Source organism: Trichomycterus rosablanca, chromosome 12 (assembly GCF_030014385.1).
Source record: "Trichomycterus rosablanca isolate fTriRos1 chromosome 12, fTriRos1.hap1, whole genome shotgun sequence".
In the NCBI taxonomy this organism is placed as follows: Eukaryota; Metazoa; Chordata; class Actinopteri; order Siluriformes; family Trichomycteridae; genus Trichomycterus; species Trichomycterus rosablanca.
The window spans coordinates 26,506,009-26,521,285 of record NC_085999.1 but is presented as its reverse complement, the minus strand read 5'-3'; the positions used below and the strand labels follow the sequence as shown (position 1 = coordinate 26,521,285).

The 15,277-nt window shown below is 42.2% G+C and overlaps 1 protein-coding gene across 7 annotated transcripts in view; it reads left to right on the top strand.

The window, feature by feature from the left end:
- The window catches only part of LOC134323895 (R3H domain-containing protein 1-like), a 110,608-nt gene that overhangs the window by 28,677 nt on the left and 66,654 nt on the right, over positions 1-15,277 (top strand). For 5 of the 7 annotated variants that reach the window (XM_063005456.1, XM_063005461.1, XM_063005462.1 and 2 more), the window contains exon 1: positions 13,685-13,906. The exons of the other annotated variants lie outside the window; for them this stretch is intronic. The gene's annotated coding sequence lies outside the window, so the exon portion shown is untranslated. Of the gene's footprint in view, positions 1-13,684; positions 13,907-15,277 lie in introns of those variants that run through there. 7 annotated transcript variants of the gene reach the window in all.

Here is a 15,277-nt window from a genome sequence, read left to right as displayed (position 1 = left end):
CAGTCACCTCACAGCAAGAAGGACCTGGGTTTGATTCCCAGGTATAGCAGTCCGGGTCCTTCTGTGTGGAGTTTGAATGTTTTCCCCATGTCTCCCCGTTAAATGCATTTTCTCCCTTTTTCTCCCGATTTTTAGCACGTCCAATTCTTACCCAGTTGCATTATGCTTCCTCTCTACTGGTTCTGACCCCCGCCCCGATTGAGGAAAGCGAACTGACACACGCCCCCTCCGACACGTGTGCAGTAACCGACTGCATTTTTTTCACCTGCACGAGGCGATTTCATGTGTAGATCAGCCTTGTGCATGGAGAGCCACACCCTGATCAGCATTAATCCTCTACTCTGTGCAGACGCAATCAACCAGCCAGCAGAGGTCGTAATTCACTCAGTTATGAGGTCCCTATTCGGCCCCCTCCCTGGATGAACAACAGCCAAACGTTGTTCATATGGCCGCCCAGCCGGATGGCAGAACTGAAATTCGATACGATGTGAAACATGACGTTATCCCCAGGTGGAGTGGGGTTCTTTCTGTGTGGAGTTTGCATGTTCTCCCCATGTCTGCGTGGGTTTCCTCCGGGAGCTCCGGTTTCCTCCCACAGTCCAAAGACGTGCAAGTGAGGTGAATCGGAGATACTAAATTGTCCATGACTGTGTTCGATATAACCTTGTGTATTGATGAATCTTGTGTAATGAGTAACTACCGTTCCTGTCATGAATGTAACCAAAGTGTAAAACATGACGTTTAAATCCTAATAAATAAATAAATTAGGGCTGTCGAAGTTAACGCGATAATAACGCATTAACGCGATCTCAATTTAACGCGATTACAAAAAATAGTGCCGTTAACGCAAATTCTATTTGGCTCTGCGAGTCATCCGTAGTTCATGTCGAGACTTGACCGTGCACGGCATCTCTCATTAAGACAGCGTTTCTCAAATGTAACCGAGCGTCGTAGTGATGCACTTTCTTAATAAAGAAATAAATACACGGTATATTTACAAGTTGTCGGGAGCAGAACAGTTTTATTACTTTTTCTGTTACGGTACCGAATAGCGGACAGCTAGAGTCGTTAGCCAAGCATGCTATTCCATGAACTATGGAAGCCCCAAAGGGTCAAAACGCACTCACTTCGTGTAGAAACGTCCATCAAACCATTCGTCACGATACAAGCACAGAAAAGTCTGTTACAATAACTACACCTTATCCCACCTAAAGCACCGCTGATCTACAATGTTTGCTGATGGAGAAATTCTAACCTACAATCTGACATTTATACGAAGTCAAGGGTCTCTGCTGGATAGTATTACTGCCTAGTATGTGAGTGAATAAAACTCCCTTACAGTTTTCTCTTGTCCCAGCAGTTTTTAACATCAGTACATTTAGCATAAAATGTGTTCACCATTTTAATTGTAACATTTCACTTAAAAATCCTTGTTTTCTATAACATTTACACAGATTTTTTTAATGTGATTAATCGCGATTAACTACATGAAATTCTGAGATTAATCGCGATTAACTATACGAAATTCTGAGATTAATCGCAATTAAAAATTTTAATCGTTTGACAGCCCTAAAATAAATAAATAACTACTTTCTATTAACTAGTTTTTGTTTTGACATTTATGTACATGTGACTTGACCTGCAACACTACTACTCTTTATCCTCCAACATGTGATTGCACGGTCAAGCAGTAAAAACTGAAAATAGAAGGTTGTGTGGGTGCTGCACAGCTTCAGGGTTCAAACCTCACCTCTGATCCCTGTCTGTGATGAGTTTGGTGTATTATTCTCATGTCCGAATGCTTTTCCTCCGGCTAGTACGGTTTCCTCCCACCCCCAAAAAGCATCCAGAAGATGGATTATGTACACAAATCTGCCCCTAGGTTTAAGCGAGTGAGCGAATGGGGATCGTTCCAGACTAACCATACAGGGATACAGGGCTAGTATCTTCTGCTACACCTACCCATAAACCCTTTCTCTTGTTCAATACATTCACATAGGGAAAAGCACAAAGTAGCTTTGATATTTCTTCAGGCAAATTTTTTTGTGCTTCAGATTAATTATTTTTGCCAATTGCAAGTAACCCTATGTAAGTGTGAGAACATGCTGACGAATGATGTGGCAGTCTGTCGTTTGACACCCTTTTTTCCTAGAAGGTTGTGCCATGGTTGTTGGCAGCGGTTATTCACAAGTGCCCTCGTACTTTCGCGCCTCTTGCTCACTTATACATCATGCCACTGCCCGTCAGTCAACACACACCAGCTAAACTTGTGTAATTTGTAAGTTATTTATATATTTAAATTGTTTTTAGTTTTATGACAAATTAGTTTACGTAACTGTTTGCGTTAGTGCATTCAGTGGTACAACAGTGACTTGAATTGAATGCTTTAACAGCAATAGGGACTCAATACTGCCATGCTGTAATGCGCATGTGTGTACAGAGGCTGTGTTTTTCCTAACTTGTATTCCCTTGTATTGACCAATCCAATTGATCAACAGTACAAAGAATGATGGGGCGGCACTGTGGCTAAGTGGGTAGCACTGTCGCCTCACAGCAATTAGGTCCTGGGTTCGATCCCCAGGTAGGGCGGTCCGGGTCCTTTCTGTGTGGAGTTTGCATGTTCTCCCCGTTTCTGCGTGGGTTTACTCCGGATGCTCCGGTTTCCTCTCACAGTCCAAAGACATTCAAGTGAGGTGAATTGGAGATAACTGTGTTTGATATAACCTTGTGAACTGATGTGAAGATAAACTACCGTTTCCTGTCATGAATGTAACCAAAAGTGTAAAATATGACGTTAAAATCCTAATAAACAAACAAAGAATGATGAGCCAAAACATTGGGACCATCACCCAAAACTGTGCATAGCAATGGCTATTTTTTAGTTGGGGTGCATGTGAGGGTCAGGGATCTGTTAAATGTTGGGCTGCCGGTCACAGACCGTTTTTTTTTTTTTAATCTCAGATTTTATGGATTTTTAGTCAGAAGTGCCACATTTCACGTCAGTCGTTAATAGGGATGTAACTAATTGCTGTGAGACAAGACAGTTAAAAACCGATTTACATGTGTAACGATTCAAATCGGTTTACATGTGTAATAAATCCATATTCACTTTAAACAGCAGAGGGCACTGGCGCTATTCACCATGCCCGGTGAGTAGAGCTTTGGGCTATCAACCGGAAGATTGGCGGTTGAAATCCAGGCTTTGGTATGCAGCCACTGTTGGGTCCTTGAGCAAGGCCCTTAACCCTGTCTGCTCCAGGAGCGCCGTACGATGGCTGACCCTGCGCTCTGACCCCAGCTTTCAAACAAGCTGGGATATGCGATGAAAGAATCTCATTGTACTGTACATCTGTATATGTATATCTGTATATGTATATATGACAAATAAAGGATATCTTATCTTATCTTGGTTGACGTCACTACTGGGTTGCCAGGCTCGGAATTTTCCAGCCAAATGTATTCATGTGAGGATACTCTTCTTTATTTGTATTATTCATTTATTTATATAATGTGGGATTTGTTTTAAAATTTCATTTTTTTTTTTTTTTTCTACACAAAAAGGGAAATGTGCAGCATTGTTTTGCATAGTTTGTACCTACCTCAGAAATAAAAGGACATACATTATTTAAATAATTAAAAGATAAGCACAAATACAGTATTTTATTTTATTTTAAAGTGAAATAATAAAACGAAACTTTGTCATCATTTGTCTTCAATTTCCTTTTGTTTAAAAAATCATATCGTGAACCCAGTATCGTGAATCGTATCGCACCGTGGGTATAGTGTATCGTTACATCCCTAGTCAATAAATAACACTCATAAATTGAATGATATATGAAGATAAATAGGAACAGCACAGCTACCTTAATAGCTCCCTCTCAGATGAATACACTAGCCCGTGTTTTGACACCAATCCTCTGCGTCCACGGAATTGCTTAGGAGTTTTCCAAACTCAGTTACCCGAGTAGTGTTTTTACCTGCTTTAGACTTCCACATCTTGGACATTTTGGCTAACCGATTGCCAATGCAACCGATCGTCTTTTCTTTAGAGTTGCCAAGTTTATAAATAAAGAAATGGGGTGTGTTCGAAAACCTAGTGAGCTGCCTTGCTGTCTTACTGCCTACATAGGCAGCTGCCTCAGTAGAGAGGATTCTAATAAGTCAATGACTTTTAAGGCAGATTATTCGAACGCGCTACTTAGACATCGATTCCATCGGGTTTCGCATGTAGCATCTTGCCATTCAAACCAATGGAATGGGGTGGCACAGCGCGCTAGCATGTCAACTAACATCTCCCTTCATGTACCGAAAACGGTTACATTTGCTGACAAACCCGAACTTGCAAATGAACACAGTTGTACACGTTTATACAAGTAAAAATTTGTTATAAGTTAAAAAATCTATAATAATTAATTTACGGGTGAAAATAACCAAGCCATGTTTTTTATTTTTCTGTGAGAGAAGAGCTGCCGCACTGAATGCTGGGATTGTCTTGATCACTAAGGACGCTTCTGATGCTCACTCGTTCTCGAATCAAAATGACATTGAAATTTTAAGATGCCTAACTAGGGCTGGACGATATGGCTAAAATTTATATCACGATGTAACTCCTAATTTCGGTCGATACGATATAATTCCGATATCGATATGAAGAACAGAAATGTCAGAAAAACTGCCAAGAACACCAAAATTGGATGGCTGTACCTGCAAACCTCTTTTCTGGTTTCTGGTAAGAAATACAAGCTGAATACACGACTGAATCGGTCCTTCCTCTCTTATCAGCTATTTCATCTGCTTCTTTTTCAACTGTGGACAGTGGCAAAGCCAGACAATTTCCATAGGGGTGGCCAGACTGAGACCATTGCTCACACAGGGGTGGCACAGAAACTGTCTGATACCTTATTTTTGTATGTGGCTAGTAGCTGTTGATCTAGTAGTGTTTTGGTCACTCACTTATTTACCTATACAGGCAGTGAGTACCATGTGGAATTACATCAAGCCTAGCATAATAAGCTTTTTATTTTTTCTCATTTTCCCTGTGAAAAACTTAAATATAGCCTATAACCTTAACAGAATTTCAAAGATATTCCTTTGCAATACTTGATCATTTGATTGCAAACTTGTGTGTACTGATGACTCATTTAAACCCCAGAACAGGCCAGTGTGAATGCATGGAAAACAAATTTTAATTTTCTTTCAAGAATATGATACATTCTGACCAACACTATTAAGCCAAATCAGCATTGAAAATTAACTTTACTTTTAATAGCCTTCTACAATGTTGGGGCTTCTTAAAACTGAATGTTCTCTTTTCAATAGAAGTGTTATTTAAATGCTATTAAATTGTTTTTGGAAAAAAAACGCCCAATTAGGAGGAAAACCGCCCAATCTGGCAACAGTGGAACGTGAATATCCCGTTGGTGCCTTTATTCGTAGCACGCCACAACTAATAAGAAGTAATATTAATAACTGGTATTAGTACTCCGTACTAGTACTTTTTCTGTAATTGTGTTGGTGGTTGACATTCATGTTGAGTGTGTAACTGCACTGTTTTGATGGAGAACTACTCACTTGAGGTGCGCTGTTGAATTGTGTCCCTGTGGGAACACCTGCGAGTAGAAATGCTTCCGCAAAAAAGTAACACCGGCAAAGCGCGCTGACGTAATGCATATCGATCGAATTTGTTTAAAAATCATATCACCGTTATTGAAACATTTTCTATCGCGATATATATCGATATCGAATTATTGTCCAGCACTATGCCTAACTAGTGAGGATATTAAGGCATCTAGGATTTCGAACAACCTCCTTCTCGGGAGCGCGCGTAGGATGACGTAAAATGCTGCCTATGTAGAGAGCTCACAAGCTTTTCGAACACACCCATAAACTGTACATAGACAAACTATCGGGAGCATAATACTTTACTGGCTTGTTCTTTTGATGTGCAGCACAGACGACAGAGAGATGATCACATGTGTAGAGAAGCACACTTTTCCACTGATTATGGAATCTACAAAAAGACAAAATGCACTCAGTATGTACAAATATACACCATTGTCAGTGCACTACAGCACAGAAAAGTCTGTTTCACTAACTTCATTGCCGTATGATTGCTAGGATGCATCATATTGCATATTGGCCTCATATTTCATATGCTACGCAAATAAAACGTGGTAAATTGCAAAACAGAAACCGTAAATTTAGAATTTTACAGCAAATTGCATATTACACAGGAAACGACTCATTTTACGCTCCGTGACTCGATTTTCATGGCTGTGAATTATGTAGGACCTTAATGATAATTAAAACGTTCAGTTAGTCAGTAACACATTTCCTCTCATTTCAGTGGTTATTTTTAAAGTCGTAATTCTGTCCATATTTTACACATGACATATTTTAGGGATCTCAGGTAATAATTATCTTAACATTACATTACCTGGGGCTGTTTGGTACGTTTGAACCCTTTGCACTGGAGATGTGTAAGCACAGTTACATACTTTGCTAATTGACAGGTTTGCTGCACTGGTTTTATATGTTCAGGTGCTTATAGTACACCTCCAGCTCGTCAGCTTGCTATCATCAATTCGACCATGCTAGTGAAGATTTTATCAGCTCCACTTACCATATAGAAGCACTTTACAGTTCTACAATTACTGACTGTAGTTAATCTATTTCTCTGCATACTTTTTAGCCCCCTTTCATGCTGTTTTTCAATGGTCAGGACTCTCCCAGGACCACTACAGAGTAGGTATTATTTGAGTGGTGGATCATTCTCAGCACTGCAGTGACACTGACATGGTGGTGGTGTGTTAGTGTGTGTTGTGCTGGTATGAGTGGATCAGACACAGCAGCGCTGCTGGAGTTTTAAAATACCGTGTCCACTCACTGTCCACTCTATAAGTCACTCCTACCTAGTTGGTCCACCTTGTAGATGTAAAGTCAGAGACGATCGCTCATCTATTGCTGCTGTTTGAGTTGGTCATCTTCTAGACCAGGGGTGTCAAACTCAAGGCCCGCGGGCCAGATCCGGCCCGCCGCGTCATTTGATCCGGCCCGCGAGAGCTTAAACGACTGTACGATTGTTGTGATGGTTCGAGTCGTTACAGAGACGCGCTTATAATTTAATGCGCTCCTGCGCCTTTAAGAGACGTGACATCGTAGTCATGGCAACTAACTTTAACCTTCGCTAAGAAGCCATGTGACTTTTACGGCAAAAGAACGCAGGGTAGCGTAGTCAGTAATGTAAACAATAATAAATAAATACAAATAAATAGATTGCAATATAATACCCAAGCACTGTCTGTAAGTAGTGGCGTTTATATTCTCAGTTGTTAGTAAAGAGTATATATAGTAAGAGTATATCACAGCGTTTTAGTTAAAAATTTACCGTAATTAAATACTGTTGTTACGTTACTATAGCAATTAGTATCTTTACACACAATTTTAACTCGTTATTTTACGTTTGGTTAAATCTCATATTGTACCAGATGTAACACTTGACTACAGCTGTGTGCTTTTTACTGTATTAGGTTCTTTATTGTTTTTATTGTTTGTATTTTTACTTCATTTTGTTGCACACAGTGTATCACACAGCTGGGAAGCAAATAAACCGACTATTCTGAAGAGAGCTTTCTTTCTGTCTGTCTGTCTGTCTGTCTGTCTGTCTGTCTGTCTAGCTGAGAAAGTGGGGTAAACTATTAGTGAGGGCAGAATGATTGTCTTAAAAATACACTGTAAAATCCTAAATAAACTGCATCTTTCAAAATGCATGCTGATTTTGTGACCTGCAAAGTGACACATCCCGCCAGTAGATGATGTTACACATATTTACACATGATCCTAAAATGTACAAGAAGATAAGTAAGAAAATTAAGCATAAGGAGGAAATGTAATGAAAGTGAAAACAAGTTTGTGCTTCAGGAAGAGAAACCGGTGCATCTCTTGTGTTATGAGGCCGTGTCTGTGGTAAAGTAGAACAATATAAATGCAGAATTCAGCCTCCAAGGAAAACAGCAATGTGATTTGCAATCACAGCAGGATACGTTATAATCGGCCCTTTGAGGGCCACCAAAATGCTGATGTGGCCCTCGGTGAAAATGAGTTTGACACCCCTGCTCTAGACCTTCATCAGTGGTCACAGGACGCTGCCCACGGGGTGCTGTTGGCTGGATAATTTTGGTTGGTGGACTGTTCTCAGTCCAGCAGGGACAGTGAGGTGTTTAAAAACTCCAGCAGCGCTGCTGTGTCTGATCCACTCATACCAGCACAACACACACTAACACACCACCACCATGTCAGCGTCACTGCAGTGCTGAGTGATCAACCCAACACCCAAATAATACCTGCTCTGTAGTGGTCCTGGGAGAGTCCTGACCATTGAAGAACAGCATGAAAGGGGGCTAACAAAGCATGCAGAGAAACAGATGGACTACAGTCAGTAATTGTAGAACTACAAAGTGCTCCTGTATGGTAAGTGGAGCTGATAAAATGGAAAGTGAGCGTAGAAACAAGGAGGTGGTTTTAATGTTATGACTGATCGGTGTGCATAAAGCTTCGATAAAAGGAAGAGAATACTGGATGTAAGAAGCATTTCTTCTTTTTTTCATTCCTTCGTTCCCAGAGACCCAGATCATATCCTTATCATCAGGATACGTTATTGCTAGGTGACGTCTCGCATATAAATCGTTGGCGGATAATGTAAACAAATTTAACGAACGTGCCGCTCTCACCGTGCTTCCACGTGAGGACTCCGAGGTGCTTTATTACGAACGGATGTCTCAGCAGCGGTGCGAGGAGCGCATTCATTTGCCACCACAGCTCCTGTGATCGTCTTAGAAACCGCAGATAGGTACCTGCCCTCCCGACCTTCCGCGTCGAAACGCGCCACTCAGTGGCGATCGTGGAAGTCGTGGAACGCCGCTTAGAAGTTATCGTGTTTACAGCTAAAATATAAATAGAATTGAGGACAGGAAAAGCTGCTGGTTTGTATTTTCTTTATCGTGTTCTGTTCATGCCCGGTGGATTTCTAGTGTTCTGGTCGTTTCTAGATTTGGAAACGTGAAGGTTTGTTGCTCCGATTTCAGTTCCGATTGCGTTAGCCTCGTCTGATTTGTGTTGTGACTCCTCAGGGTGATTAGAAGGAGATGCACCGATCTCATTTATTAATATCTGTGATTAAGATTTAGGTACCAGAGCTTTAAGAATCAGTCGTGTCTCATTCAGGTCTGATGTAATATATGGTAGTGCTGGTGGAGTTGTACTTTTGATTATATTTAGGAAACAAAATGGGCTGTGATGGGCTTTTTAAATCAATCATTTTGGTGCACGTTCAGATCTGAGTTGGGAAATTAATTAGGACATCACTGATGTTTTATATTTGGGCATAAAGTCATGGGTAATCTGAAATGGCTTTAAACAATGGAGTGGGAGGCACGGTGGCTCAGTGGGTAGCATTGTCGCCTCACAGCAAAGAAGGTCCTGGGTTCGATCCCCAGTTGGGGCCGTCCGGGTACTTTCTGTGTGGGTTTCTTCCGCGTGCTCCGGTTTCCTCCCACAGTCAGGTTACGCGTGCAGTATCGATTGCATCTTTTCACCCGCATGAGGAGAGTTCATATGTGGATCAGCTTTGTGTACGGAGAGTCACACCCTGATCCCATTATCTAATTATTGTTTGCGTAGGCGCTCAGCCTGCTGGTAGTACAGTTGAGATTCGAAACGGCAAGTTCGAGATGTCCGCTCTGGAGTGCTAGCGAGTTTCATCTCTGCGCCACCTGAGCGCCTGCAGGCAAGAAGTTCTCCCGTTGTCTGCTTGGGTTTCCTCTGGGTGCTCCGGCTTCCTCCCACAGTCCAAAGACATGCAACTGAGGTTAACTGTAGATACAAAACTGTCCATGACAGTGTTTGACATTAAACTTGTGAACTGGTGAATCTTGTGTAATGAGTAACTACCGTTTGTCATGAATGTAACCAAAGTGTGTAAAACTTTGTGCCTCCCTTCGATAGCTTAGTTGGTAGAGCGGAGGACTGTAGTGGATAGTGCTGGCACCTTCTGCAATTTCCTTCAGGATCAATAAAGTGTTATCTTATCTTATCTTAAAACATGACGTTAACATACAAATAAATAAATTAATTAATTAAACAATGAAGCAGTTGCTGTTAATTCTAGGGATGCATCAATACCATTTTTTCCCAACCGAGTACAAGTACATGTATTTTTGTACTTGCCGATACCAATACCAATACCTATTTGGAATACCGTTTTTTTAAAACAAAAACACACGTGAGAAGTGACGAGAAGTTTAATGATACCACGTCCAAAAATGCACGTCAACAAGTAGCGAGCGATCATAGTGTTTGTGCGCTGACGTGATGAAATCAAGGAGGAAAAATAAATGAATCTGAGTGGATTTGGCAACACGAATAGCATGGATTGTTCTGTAGTGAGTTGGAGGTTAATAAATATTTTTGCAATGTTGGTGTTTTGTTGTTATGTTTTGTAGAGAACGATCAGGTCAGAAATACTGTAAATCGTGTGTGTGTGCTGATGTATTCTGATATAAACTATATTATCCCCCTGTCCCACCTGTTTACACTCCTCTCCTGCGTTTCCCCTCACACCGTATCCTGCGTTCTCATTGGCTGTTCGACATGTCGCTCATTCCCAGTCGCACAACTCAGATCAGATATCTGACGTGCTAGAAAACTCGAGCGCTCGGCGAGCCGGTCGGATCTAGTTGTTGGATAGTTCACACTTAGCGATCCAGAGCCGAGTTTTGATCGCCGAGCGAACGCCGAGTTGCTCCCGAGCCGGCAAATCTAGCGCCGACCAGCCGCCGAGCGAAAATCAGGGCAAAAATCGTGTAGTGTGAACCAGGCATAACAGCAACGTGCACTAGGCACACAGTATCGGATGTTTAGTATCGGAGCCTCGTTTGCGAGTACGAGTACAATTTGAGCGCGGTATCGGGCAAATACCCGATACCAGTATCGGTACTCATGCATCTCGTGCATTTAGCAGACCCTCTTTTTTCGCTCCCAATTTAGTCATGTCCAAATACCCTGATTGCATTACGCTTTCCCATTACTGATGCTGACCTTTACTCCTGACTGAGGAGAGCCTCAACTGACACACGCCCCTTCCGACACGTGTACAGTACCAACCGCACCTTCTCACCCGCACCCGCTGTCTCTGTGCTGGTGCCATCAATCAACCAGCGGAGGTTGTAATTGCACCAGAGGAAATTCCTTTAACACCCTCCCTACGAAAGAGCGTAGAGATTCGAGGCGTCGGCTCTGGTGTGCTAGCGAGTTTCATCGCTGAGCCACCTGAGCGCCCACAGACCCTTTAATTAAAAGTGACCTACAATTATGGGTTAAGTGCCTTGCTCAGGGGTGCAACAGTGGCTTGCACTGGCAACCTTATAAATACTAGTTCAGTACTAGGGCTGGGTATTGCCACTAATTTCCTGGATCGATTCGATTCCGATTCACAAGGTCCCGATTCTCTTCGATCTTCGATCTTTGATTTTCGATTCGATTTTCGATTCAATTTCGATTCAACACATTTAGGCATATTTGAGTTACATTAACAGATTTTGTTTAAATATGTAAAGATGTTCAGAGAACGAATGTGATAATTGTACAAAGAACACTCATTATTAAAAATATTTGTTTTTACATAAATAAGTAATCCACAACAGAAAACAGTAACATTAATTTTTTTTTTTTTTATTATTTTATATGTCTGACACGCTACAACAGTGTATGTGTAATGTCAACATACACCTGGCTGTTGAACAGCTTATGCCAAGTTCACACTACACAACTTTCTGATTTGCCGGGTCGCTGTACAGTTCACACTGCACGACTGATGGGTGATGGGGGGGGGGGTTTCACATCTACACCATCTATCACCAGGAGGAATCTCAGATGAGTCTCTCTGGTCTCCCAAACTACGTTTTGTCACAAAAACACACGTAAGAAGTGACGAGGGGTTTAATGAAACCACGTCCTAAAATACACTCCAACAAGTAGCGAGCGATCAAAGTTTGTGCGCTGATGAGCAGCGTAATATCAAAGAGAAAAAAATAAAGGAATCTGAGTGGATTTGGCAACACGACCAACAGGGATTGTTCTGAAGTTGGAGGTTAATAAATATTTTGTTTTGTAGAGAACGATAACTATATTACGCCCCACCTCCACTTGTTTACAACCTCTCCCGTGTGTTTCCCCTCGCTGTTTCACATCGATTAAGAGCCAAATCTAGCGCAAATCTAGCGCAGACCAGTCGCCGAAAATCAGGGCAGAAATCGTGTAGTGTGAACCAGGCATTGGAGCTTCTGCCATGCTGAACTGATGTGCAGGTCAGATCTCGTTGCACGAAAAAAAAAACACTGGCTGGTCACGCGAGATTAAAGGGGTAACAGATTTCCGTGTGCACCGTAAAAAGGGGCGTATTTAAAAGATCGATCTCGCGTTTATATGAATCGATATCGGATCATTCAAATAAAGATCGATTCGAATCGAAAAATCGATTTTATAAACCCACCCCTGTTCAGTACCTTAATCACTGCAGTTTTGGAGATGCTCTGACCCAGTCGTCTAGCCGTCGCGATCTGGCTCGCTCAAATCCTCACGCACGTTTATTTTTCCTGCTTCTTGCCGAATATATCCCACCCACTAACAGGTGCCGTGCCGTGATGAAGAGATAATCGGTGTTATTCACTTCACCCGTCAGTGGTCATAACGTTATGCGACTTTTATTAAGATGTCAAGAAGGGCTGAGCAATCCGAAGTGAGAATCAGTGCTACCAGGAGTCCAAACAGGCGTGATGTACGGGGCTTTGGGTTTCATACGCACACCTCATCTGCCCCGCAACACCGCCACAAATGTCCGTTATCTTCACGACGATGTGAAGATAAAGCATCACGTGCTCAGCAGATGTGCGATCTTCTATCAAAGTGTTAGAAAAGCTTTCATGAGTTGCAAAAGAGTAAAGAATTAAAATAATAAATGGTTTAAGTCCTTGTGACTTGGCGTGGCTAAATTTTGGGCCGGTAGTGTGTAGAGCTGCAGTGATATAAATGACATAACAGTCTCGTGCTCGAGTTCGGACGCTTTTGCATATGACTGTATAGTGAGGAGGTGGATTTTGGCTATTAACCAAAAACAAATTGACCCTCAGTTGGATCTTTTATGTGCAATGATTTTTATCTTATGGTTCAGCGTTTAAGGGTTCTATCAGTAGGCCCGGCAGATCAGTGCGTCCTCTAGTGATTACAAAACGCCCGTTGAAACCATTTCTTTTCCGATTTAATTTGCTTTCCGATTGATCCAAAGCGGAGCGGATTGATTCATGAGAATTTCCACTCCCCACCCCCTGTATCACAGTGCTCTTCCGAAGCGCTCTCTCTCTCTCTCTCTCTCCGACCCGCTATGCACATTCAACCCGAATTCGCGATATGTCGGTTTATTCGGGGGGGGGGAGGTAAACCACCCACCGCTCCTCCCGACGCCCAGAGGCTGCGGCTCCCTCGCTAATGAAGAGCTCACTTCAGCCAGTGACGTGCCTGTGAGCCCGTGCGCGCGCTCTGACTGGCTGATCGCGCCTCTGACATCACGCCGCCCGTCTGTTGATTTGCCGCTGTCTCTGAGGCTCCGGGGCTAGAGGCTCGACCGTGGGCTCCGGCACTCAGACGCAGAACTAGCTAGCTCTGCAGAAAGAGAAAGGAAGCCAGCGAGCACGCGAGCCCCAGTCAGCGAGCCAGTTAGAAGAGAGAGTGGGCGAAAGGGGGGCTGCTTTTGGGAGCGCGCTCGACGCAGCATCCGGCACAGCCAATGCAGCCTCTGGTACTATGGAAACTAAACCTCTGAGCAATGGAAATAATGAAGGCTACGATGTGGCAGGTGAGTGTGCGCACCCATCCTGGGGAACACAGGTATGCCGAACTGAGTGAGAACCAAGTTTTTGAAAGTAGTGCTTTTCCTAAAAGTGTAATTATTGTTTAATAAGAATTTGGGTACGGGATTGTGTAGTTATTGCGTTTTATCTCCATTGTTTTATTCATTCGTTCATTTATTTTCGTCTGACTCTCTGACCGTCTTCGGCTTTCCGTCCGTCCGTGCAGCCTGCACTCTTAAACGCTTCGTTCGCACCCCTGCCGAGCTCTTTTGATTCCTCCGAATAGCTCCCTCGAGCCTCTCAAAGCCGTAAATCCTTGCCCGCTGTGCCATGCCAGGCTGGAGGTGGGCTTGAATGCTTTCTCAAGATGTGATCTTTCGTGTCTTGTGTTAAGATTGGTGGAGTTTGCTGAGCTGCTTGTTTTTTTATATAACGTTTCGGTAGAGAGTTTATTGGAGTGGGTTCAGGGGTTGGAGGGGAGAAGATCTATGGCACTAAGTGTTTTCAATTTCTAAAGGTGAGAGCAGGACACATTTTGGTTTTATCGATGATGTATTGCTTGTTAGTAGTACGAGTTATTTCGACTTGTTTTTCTTTTTTACTCGACCTGTCATATTACTCGGTACATCTTTGACGAGTTGAAAGTAGGGGTGCTACGCTGTTTAACGATTCTAGTTTTACTGTTTTCTCATAATTGTGATCCTTCCCAATTGTTATAACCATTATCTTAACATTTCCAACACTTCATTCGATGCATATCTAACTACAGCTGAAAACTGATGTGGAGAAATGTATTAAAATAACGATACAATTCTTTTGCTGTAGCACGGCATGTTCCAGTGTTGCGTCTGCTCACAGACGGCAACACCGTGAAGCGTCTTCTGAACAGCATCCGATAGCTATTTTTTTTTGCATCCTGTCTTGTCTCCACTTTTATTTCATTTCACCCCCTGTGCAGAACTGACTTGCTGAACACTTGGTCACTTTAGTTCTGTAAAAAAGCCAAATCTAAAAACGAAGATCTGCTATGCTATACTGAAAGCCTCACTTATGACTTAATGATGAACAGTTTTCAAACCTGAAACCTTCTAATCCATATAAATCCACATATCACGTTTAGCTGGAGTCTTACTTGTATTCTGGTCTCCAGTCGGTCATTGGGATCAGTCCTCATCGACCCTGCTCTTAGATCATTAAAGATATTTAAAGAATATTTGATTCCCCCGATTGATATTGATGTATTATGAGAAATTGTTACATCTGCTTATAATAATTCTTACCTAAAATCGTTTAATTAAAATTAATTAAACCTGTTTTTAAGTGTTTTTCCGAATAAGTGCCTATTTAAAGTTCTCAATAATAATAAAATGTAACCA